Consider the following 9,631-nt stretch of genomic DNA (forward strand, 5'->3'; position numbering starts at 1 on the left):
GTGGTATTGCTGGGTCAAATGGGAGCTCAACCTCTAATTTTTTTGAGAATCGTCCATATTGTTTTCCAAAAGGGCTGAACTAGTCGGCATTCCCACAAGCAGTGTAGAAGGGTCCCTTTCTCCCCACATCCTCTCCAACAGAGGTTGCTTTTTTTCTTTTGGATGTGTGCTAGCCTCTGTGGTGTGAGGTGGTATCTCATGGTTGTTTTAATCTGCATATCTCTGATGATTAGTGATGTAGAGCACTTTATCATGTGCCTTTTGGCCATTTGTATATCTTCCTTGGTAAAGTTTCTGTTCAATTCTTCACCCCATTTTTTATGGGGTTGGATGTTTTCTTCTTGTAGAGTTCAACCAGTGATTTATATACCATTGATATCAACCCTTTATCTGATGGGTATTGTGTAAATATTCTTTCCCATTCTGTGGATAGTCTTTGTATTCTGGTCACTGTATCTTTTGCGGTGCAGAAGCTTTTTAGTTTGATGTAGTCCCATTTGTTGATCTCTGTTTTTACTAGATTGCTTAGTTTCGTGTCATCTTTGAAGATACCTTTATCTTCAATATCATGGAGGGTTTTGCCAACCTTGTCTTCAATGAACCTTATGGTTTGTGGCCTGATGTTGAGATCTTTAATCCATTTTGATCTGACTTTTGTGCATGGTGTCAGGTCAAGATCTAAGCCCATTTTTTTGCATGTGGTTGTCCAGTTGTGCCAGCACCATTTGTTAAAGAGGCTGTCCTTGCTCCACTTCACATCTCTTGCTCCCTTATCAAAGATTAGATGTTCATACTTTTGAGGTTGTGTGTGGGGATATTCCACCCTGTTCCATTGGTCTTCTGCTCTGCCTTTGTTCCAGTACCATGCTGTTTTAATTGTTACCGCTTTGTAGTAGAGTTTAAGGTTGGGGAGGGTGATGCCTCCCATCATCTTTTTCCCAAGAATTGTTTTAGCTATCCGTGGGAGTTTATTGTTCCATACAAATTTCAGGATTGCTTGATCCGTTTCTTTGAAGAATGACATAGATATCCTTATAGGGATCACATTGAATCTGTATAATGCTCTGGGGAGTATTGCCATTTTGACAATGTTTATTCTCCCTATCCATGAGCAGGGGATATGTTTCCATTTCCTCATGTCCTCTTTTATTTCATGGAGTAGGGTTTTATAGTTTTCTTTGTATAGGTCCTTTACTTCTTTAGTTAAGCGGATTCTGAGGTATTTGATTTCCTGGGGTACGATTGTGAACGGGATTGCTTTTTTCATGTCCCTTTCCTCTGTCTCATTGTTTGCATATAGGAAGGCCATGGATTTTTGGGTATTGATTTTATAGCCTGCAACTTTACTGTACAGGTCAATTGTTTCTAAGAGTTTCTTACTAGAGCTTTTAGGCTTCTCTAGTTATAGTATCATATCATCTGCGAATAGTGAGAGCTTGATTTCTTCCTTTCTGATCTGAATCCCCTTAATATCTTTTTCTTGCCTGATGGCTATTGCTAATACTTCCAGTACTATATTAAAGAGAAGTGGTGAGAGTGGGCATCCTTGTCTTGTCCCCGATCTTAGGGGAAAGGCCCTTAGTTTTTCTCCATTGATGATAATGCTTGCCATCAGTTCGTGATAGATGGCTTTGACTATCTTGAGGAAAGTTCCTCCAAAACTCATTTTGGTGAGAGTTTTTATCATGAATGGGTGTTGGATCTTGTCAAATGCTTTCTCTGCATTTATTGATATGATCATATGGTTTTTATCTTTACTTTTGTTGATGTGATGGATTATGTTGATTGATTTCTGAATGTTAAACCATCCTTGCATCCCCGGGATGAATCCCACTTGGTCATGGTGTATGATCTTTTTGATGAGTTGTTGGATTCTATTTGCTAGTATTTTGTTGAGGATCTTCGCATCGGTATTCATCAAGGATATTGGTCTATAGTTTTCTTTGTTAGTGGTGTCTTTGTTTGCTTTTGGTATTAGGGAGATATGCGCCTCCTAGAAACTGTTCGGAAAGGTTCCTGTCTTTTCAATTTCCTGGAAAAGCTTGAGGAGAACTGGCAACAAGTCTTCTTTAAATGTTTGGAAGAATTCGCCAGTGAATCCGTCTGGACCTGGGCTTTTGTTTTTGGGGAGACTGTTGATTACAGTTTCGATTTCCTTGATATTTATGGGCCTATTCAGGTTTTTCAAGTCTTCTTGGTTCAGTCTTGGGAGATTGTAGGAATCAAGGAATTCGTCCATTTCTTTTAGGTTCTCTTGTTTCGTGGCATACAGATTTTCAAAGTAGTCTCTGATGATCTTTTGAATCTCCTTGGTTTCTGTTGTGATGTCCCCCTTTTCATTTCTGATTCGGTTTATTAGGGTTTTCTCTCTTTCTTTCTTTGTGAGTCTTGCTAGCGGTTTATCAATCTTGTTTATTTTCTCGAAGAACCAGCTCTTTGTTTCATTAATCTTTCGGATTGTTTTTCGGGTTTCCATATCATTAATTTCTGCTCTAAGTTTTACTATTTCTTTCCTTCGATCTGGTTTGGGTTCCTTTTGCTGGTCCTCTTCTAAGATCTTGAGCTGCAAAGTCAAGCTATCTATATAGGCCCTTTCTTCCTTTCTGAGGAATGCTTACAGAGCTATAAATTTTCCCCTTAACACAGCTTTAGCTGCGTCCCATAGGTTCTGATAGCTTGTGCCTTCATTCTCATTTGTTTCAAGGTATCTCTTGATTTCTTCATTGATTTCCTTCGTGACCCACTCATTGTTCAATAGTGAGTTGTTTAATTTCCAAGTGTTTGATTTGGTTCTCCGCGTCTGTGCATGTTTAACTTCCATGTTCAGTGCATCATGGTCTGAGAAGATAGTTGACACAATTTCTATCTTCCCGATTCTATTAAGGTATAATTTGTGACCCAGAACATGGTCTATATTGGAAAAGGATCCATGTGCGCTGGAAAAGAATGTGTATTCTTTCTTTTTGGGGTGTATAGCCCTGTATAGGTCAATTAGCCCTGTCTCTTCCATTTCTTCCTTCAGAGCCATTGTTTCCTTGCTGAGTGTTGTTCTTGTCGATCTATCCAGAGGTGATAAAGCAGTGTTGAAGTCTCCTACTACTATCGTGGTGCTAGTTATGTCTTCCTTAAATTCTGTTAGGAGTTCTTTTAAGTATTTAGCTGATCGTTCATTAGGTGCGTATATGTTTAATAGTGTGATTTCTTCCTGTTGTACATATCCCTTGATGAATAGGAAATGACCTTCGCTGTCCCTTCTAATCTTTTTCAGCCTGAAGTCTATGTTGTCGGATACTAGTATGGCCACCCCCGCTTTTTTGAGGGAGCTGTTTGCTTGCAGGATTGTTTTCCATCCTTTGATTTTGAGTCTGTGTTTGTTTTGACTATTCAGATGTGTTTCTTGTAGGCAGCAGAAAGTTGGGTTTAGTTTCCGAATCCATTTTGCCACTCTGTGCCTCTTGATTGGTGCATTTAGACCGTTAACATTAAGAGAAATTATTGTCATGGGATTTTGTGCCATTTTTCTGTAGGGTTTGTTGTTCTTATAGGTTATTTTCCTTGTCTTATAGTAGCCCTTTGAGTCCTTCTTTTAAATTTGGTATTGAGTCTATGAAGTTCCTGAGCTGTTGTTTCTCCGTGAAATAGTGTATAGTTCCTTCAAGTTTAATTGAGAGTTTAGCCGGGTAAAGTATTCTTGGTGAGGCATTCATTTCATTGAGTTTTTTCACTATATCCCACCATTGTCTTCGGGCTTGGAAGGTTTCTTCTTGTAGGTCTGCTGTGAATCTAAGGGGTGCTCCTTTGTATATGATCTCCTTCTTTGATCTTGCTGCTTGCAGTATTGTGTCTCTATCCATAGCATCCATCATTCTGACTATGATATGCCTTGGGGATTTTTTATTTGGGTCCCCTTTAGCTGGTACCCTTCGGGCTTCTTGGATCTGGATGCCCATATTTTCTACCTCTGGGAATTTCTTAGCAATGATGTCTTTAATTGTGTTTTTTTCGTTAGGATTGGTCCCCTGTGGTTCTGGTACTCCAATGATTCTTATGTTGTTTCTCCTAAGGTCATCCCCTAGGACTCTAATTCACTCTAGAGCCATTTTGAGATCTTTTGCCATTATTTGTTGTTGCCTATATGCTTTCTGCAACTCATCTTCAAGATCACTGATTCTTTCTTTGGCAGTAGTCATTCTACTGTTAAGGGCTCCTACTGAGTTTTTTATTTCATCTACTGATTCTTTTAGTTGTGTGACTTCTGTTCGTAGCTTTGAAATTTCTGCTCTCATTTCTTCCTGGATTATCTTGGTGGATCGTTCCAATGCTGCATCTATATCCTCCCTTAATTTATTGGATGTTCGCTCCATAGTTTCTTTAAGTTCTTCAACCATCTTCACAATTTCCTCTCTGAATTCTTTATCAGAGAGGAGACTGTATTTCTGGGGAGCCATTGCTGGGGTTGCTAAGACCCTCCCTTCCCAATCTGTTGGTGGTGGGTATTTTCGCTGTTTCTTCATGTTGTTTTGGGTTTTACTGTTAAGCGCTCTCCTTAGCTAGAGAGGACTCTCAAGAGAAAGCGTGGGGCTAAGATCTTTTCACAAAGGACTTTATGTGCAGCTTGGTATGTTCACTGAGAGTTTTTGTAAAATTAGGATAGGCTAGGTCAGTTGACTGTTAACATATAGTGACTAAAATGACGAGGGTATTCCTCCGAGGAATAGATTCTGTCAATTATGGCCAAAGCACAATGCAATGAGTGGGAAAAAAATTTTTGGCCGCGTGAGTGGTCGCGCTCCAGAAGGAGGCCACGCCCCCTGACGTGTGGCCACACCCCTAACACCCTGGTGGGGAGGGAAAGTGAAGGGCGCCGCGGCAGGGTGTGAGATGCAGGAGAGGGGCCCGGGGTCTCCAGACCCCAAGCGCGGGCGTAGGGGAGATCGCTGCGTTCTTTGGCAGGGGGCTGGGTCTCCGACAGAACGTCCTAAGTTACCTGGTCAGGCGGGTAGGGAAAGTCAAGGCCGCCGCCGCAGGAGTGAGATGCGCGAGAGGGACCAGGGGTCTCCAGACCCCAAGCGTGGGCGTGGGGGAGATCGCTGAGTTCTTTGGCCTGCTTCCTAATTTTTAATAAGGAAACTGTTTTACATACAGTTCAAATCCCATGGACCCTTGATTTCATTTACTGTTCTATATTTCCAGAAGCATTCTGAGCTTGGGGTTATTTCTCTGACTTCTATATATTTTGTAATAAAACATATGATGCCTCTATAACAATAGGTTTGTTATAAATGGCTATTGCATGTCATAGGTCACTTAACACATATATTCTAGAATTTGTTTCTTTGAATTATTTACAGTTTGATTAAAATTTATTTATGTCAAATATCATATAGCAATTTCAGCCATTAAATGCTTGTTATTGATTATAACAATAGATACATATGAAAAGTTATGTACTCTATAATATATACTCTATATCAAAATGCTTAATATTTCAATGATGAGGGGCTGGAACAATAGCACAGCAGGTAGGGTGTTTGCCTTGCACGTGACCAACTTGTGTTTGATTACTAGCATGCCATATGGTCCCCTGAGTACCACCAGGGGTAATTCCTGAGTGCAGAGCCAGGAGTAACCCTTGTGCATCCCCAGGTATGACCCACAAAGCAGAAAAGAAAAAAGTTCAATGATGAAGTTCTTAAAAATGTAGCCATGTATATATATATATATATATATATATATATATATATATATATATTTGTGTGTGTGTATGTGTGTGTGTGTTTGTGTGTGTGAACATCTGTAGAATGTTTATCAATTGTAATTCTGGATGGTGGAATAAAATCATCTTAAAGTTTCTAAGATATAGCCAAATTTCTTTGAAAAGGGATTATATTAATTTATATCCCTGCCAACTGTTTGATAGTTTATATTCCTCAAACTCTGATACTGTACAGCTAATATTGTCAGTTTAATTTTTTATTTAATTAAAAGATGAGTCTCTTGCCCACATGCCTGGCTGTCTTCCCTGGGGCCCCTCGGAGGGAATGGGCTCTAGCTTTCCTCCCCACCCTGAGCAGAGCTCCCAGAACCTAGCTACAGCCATGCTCGAGGCCCCTCTGCACACAGTTCAGACGGGCCTCACACATGAAGGTACCGGCAGAGGAACCCAGGTGTGTATAATCCCATCAACGGCCAACATCCAGAGACTTAAAAGCGAGCTTCCAGAAGGAATATCTTATAGCCTACTTATCCCTCTAGGAGAAACTGGCAAGCTTCTGAGAGTTTCCTGCCCACATTGGACAGCCTTGTAAGTTTCCCATGGTGTATTCATATGCTAAAGCCAGTAACAAGCTGGATCTCATTCCCCTGACCCTGAAAGAGCCTCCAGTGCAACATCATTGGGAAGGCAGAGTCGAGAGAGACTTCTAAGATCTCAGGGAAAGAACCAATGGAGAAGTTACTGAGCCCGCTCGAGAAATTGATGATTAATGGGATTCGTGATTTTCGTGAATTAAAAGATGTCTTAGAGAAAAGAGCTAGAAGAAACTAGATGATGCTAAGGTAAGACTCCATTAATACTTTTAAAGAGTAAACTCTAAGATAATAAGGAATTTTTCTAAACTCTAAAGAGAAGTAAGATGACAAGAAAAACTTGCCTTGAAATCTGATTTTTGTTCAGTAATTCACAGATTTTCGTAGCAATTTGTAAGGATAAAAACAAATCCATTGCAATATGCAATCAACATTAAGAATTGTATTTCTGATTTTACCTATTTATTTCTTCCTCTTTTTAGCAGCCTAAACATAAGAAGCGAAATGGGCTGGAGTGATAGTACAGCGAGTAGGCTGCCTTGCATGCAGCCAACCTAGGTTCAATTCCTCCATCCCTCTCAAAGAGCTCGGCAAGCTATTGAGAGTATCATGCCCACATGGCAGAGCCTGACAAGCTATTTGTGGCATATTTGATATGCCAAAAACTGTAATAACAAGTTTCACAATGGAGATGTTACTGGTGCCCGCTCAAGCAAATGGATAAACAATGGATGACAGTGACAGTGACAGTGATTTTTAGCAACCAGATATTCTGGATCTTTTGTTTTTGATTTTGAATAACTTTTATTTTATTTTGTTTTTGAATAAATTTTATTTTATTATTTAAGTAAAATCCAAATTTTCACGATATCATTATATGTTAAAGCTTTATATAACACTATGAAACTAAAAGGTGTTCAAACAATAAGCCATTTTCCAAAATTAATTCTTCATCGATAATGCGAGAGTCTCTTGCCTCCGCACCTGGCTGTCTTCACTGGGGCTTCTCGGAGGGGGTAGATTTCAGTTTCCCTCCCTGCCCTGAGCAGAGCAGATGACCTCCGGAGCCCAGCCACAGCCACGCTCAAGGCCCCTCTCCACATGTTCAGGCGAGCCTCATGCATGAAGGTACTGGCAGAGGAACCCAGATTGTGGGACCAGGGGCTGAGACCTTCAAGCCTGCTCAGATTAGGACTGGGTGTCTTCCGCCCAGATTTCTCATTTTCCAGTAGCTAGGCTGTCACACCCAGGGACTGCCTCCAGTGCCATGTAATCCCACCAACAGCCAACATCCAGAGACTTAAAACCAGGATCTCGGAAGTGACATCTTATAGCCTACTTTTCCCTCTGGGAGAAAATGGCAAACTACCGAGATTTTTCCTGCCCACATGGGAGAGCCTCGAAAACTCCCCATGGTGTATTCATATGTCAAAACCAGTAACAATGTTGGGTCTTATTCCCCTGACCCTGAAGGAGCCTCCAATGCTGCATCCTTGGGAAGACAAATAAAGAGAGGCTTGTAAAATCTCAGGGCTAGGATGAATGGAGACATTACTGAGACTGCTCAAGAAATTTGACGATCAACGGTATGATGATGATGATGAGCAATATAGTAATAGTCAGAGATTTTACAGTACTCCTGCCCCTTAATTGGGAGGTCTGTCAAACACAAAATCAACAAGGAAACATTGATTATAAATAACACATTCGACCTGACAGAACATTCCACCAAAACACAGCAGAATATACTTTCCTTCAAGTGGAACATTGTTCAAACTGAAATCCGAACATGAGCGAATTTGTAACTATATATCTTGGTGAGTAAGTTTTTAAAAAAATAATTAAATTTTCATAATTTTGAATAGCCAGTGGAATTATTTTATCACTGTATCACTGCCATCCTGTTGTTCATCGATTTGTTCGAGTGGACACCAGTAACATCTCATTGTGAGACTTGGGCTGGAGCGATAGTGCAATGGGTAGGGCATTCGCTTTGCACACAGCTGACTTGGGTTCGATTCCTCTGCCCCTCTCGGAGAGCCCAACAAGCTACCAAGAGTATCTCGCGCGAATGGCAGAGCCTGGCAAGCTATCCATGGCATATTCGATATGCCAAAAACAGTAACAAGTCTCACAATAGAATTATTTTATATCTAGATAAATTTCTAGATACCACCATATAGATTTTCTGTTAACACTGTTCCTCTAAAACACTTAGATAATCAAATTTATCTCAATAATTTATGATTTAAAAGTAAAAGACATTAGTTAGGAGAATTTAAAAGAGAAGAAACAATAAATGATGTTAAGAACAGGCAAATTATCACTATTCAAGAGATACATAAAAAGATATTACTTTTGATTTTCTTAAATTTATTTTTATAACACTCAACAATAGATGTCACTGTTTTTCCAAATAAAAATAGCCATCAAATTATTTCATTTTCTTTTTCTTCATAAACAATTCTTGCACTGAACAGATAAGTTGCAGTGTTCTAGTAGAAAAATCTCAAATGGTGCAGCATCTTTTAAATATTAATATCTGCAGTATTTTCTCTAAAACCCAATTAATACATCCAACTCATTTCTTTCTGAATCATTTTAAATATAAGTAATCAAAAACTCATAGTTTTACATTCTTTTACTAGTATTTTAAAAAGTAAGTGTCATTACAAGGAGAGTTAGGATAGGGTTATTTGAATAATAAGGGCTCAGGTCATAAAAAGAAACCTCTCAGAAAATGATTAATAATATCTTAAATCTTTGTAATATTAAGAAAGCTGACTTGATTGACCGGGAATCTATATGAAATGGAAATCAGTGGCAGAGAAGCCAAGAAAAAAAAGAGGTTTTGAAAGTAACACTATTGTATACAGTCTGGGGGATGGTACAGTGATGATGGTGTTCCAAATCATATGGATAGACTCAATACTCAAACGTAGGCCAGAAGTTTTCAAGAAGCTAACATCAGATCACTAAATTGTTAGAAGTTACTAAACTTGCTTCTATAAGGAAGATGTCCTTAGACATACAGTGGGAGTTACTGGAGACTTCCTGATGATCATGCATTTTTGATACTTGAGGCATGTTACAGAAGCAGCATGTATAGGACAAAAAAAAACCTAAAAAATGGAATGTTTCCTTAAGTTCTCCACTGATTAACTGTAATTTATTCTGTTAAAGCCTAGGAAGTACGTGCCTGAGTCTTTAAAAAAATGCTCTGAATGTAACAAGCTGTATGTCCTAATTGTATTTGTAAGGTGGTTTAGGATTTTTGAAGCACCTGCACCATTATTCAGTGTGCACTCTTGGTCCTCAGTCT

Source organism: Sorex araneus, chromosome 3, assembly GCF_027595985.1.
Source record: "Sorex araneus isolate mSorAra2 chromosome 3, mSorAra2.pri, whole genome shotgun sequence".
Classification (NCBI taxonomy): Eukaryota; Metazoa; Chordata; class Mammalia; order Eulipotyphla; family Soricidae; genus Sorex; species Sorex araneus.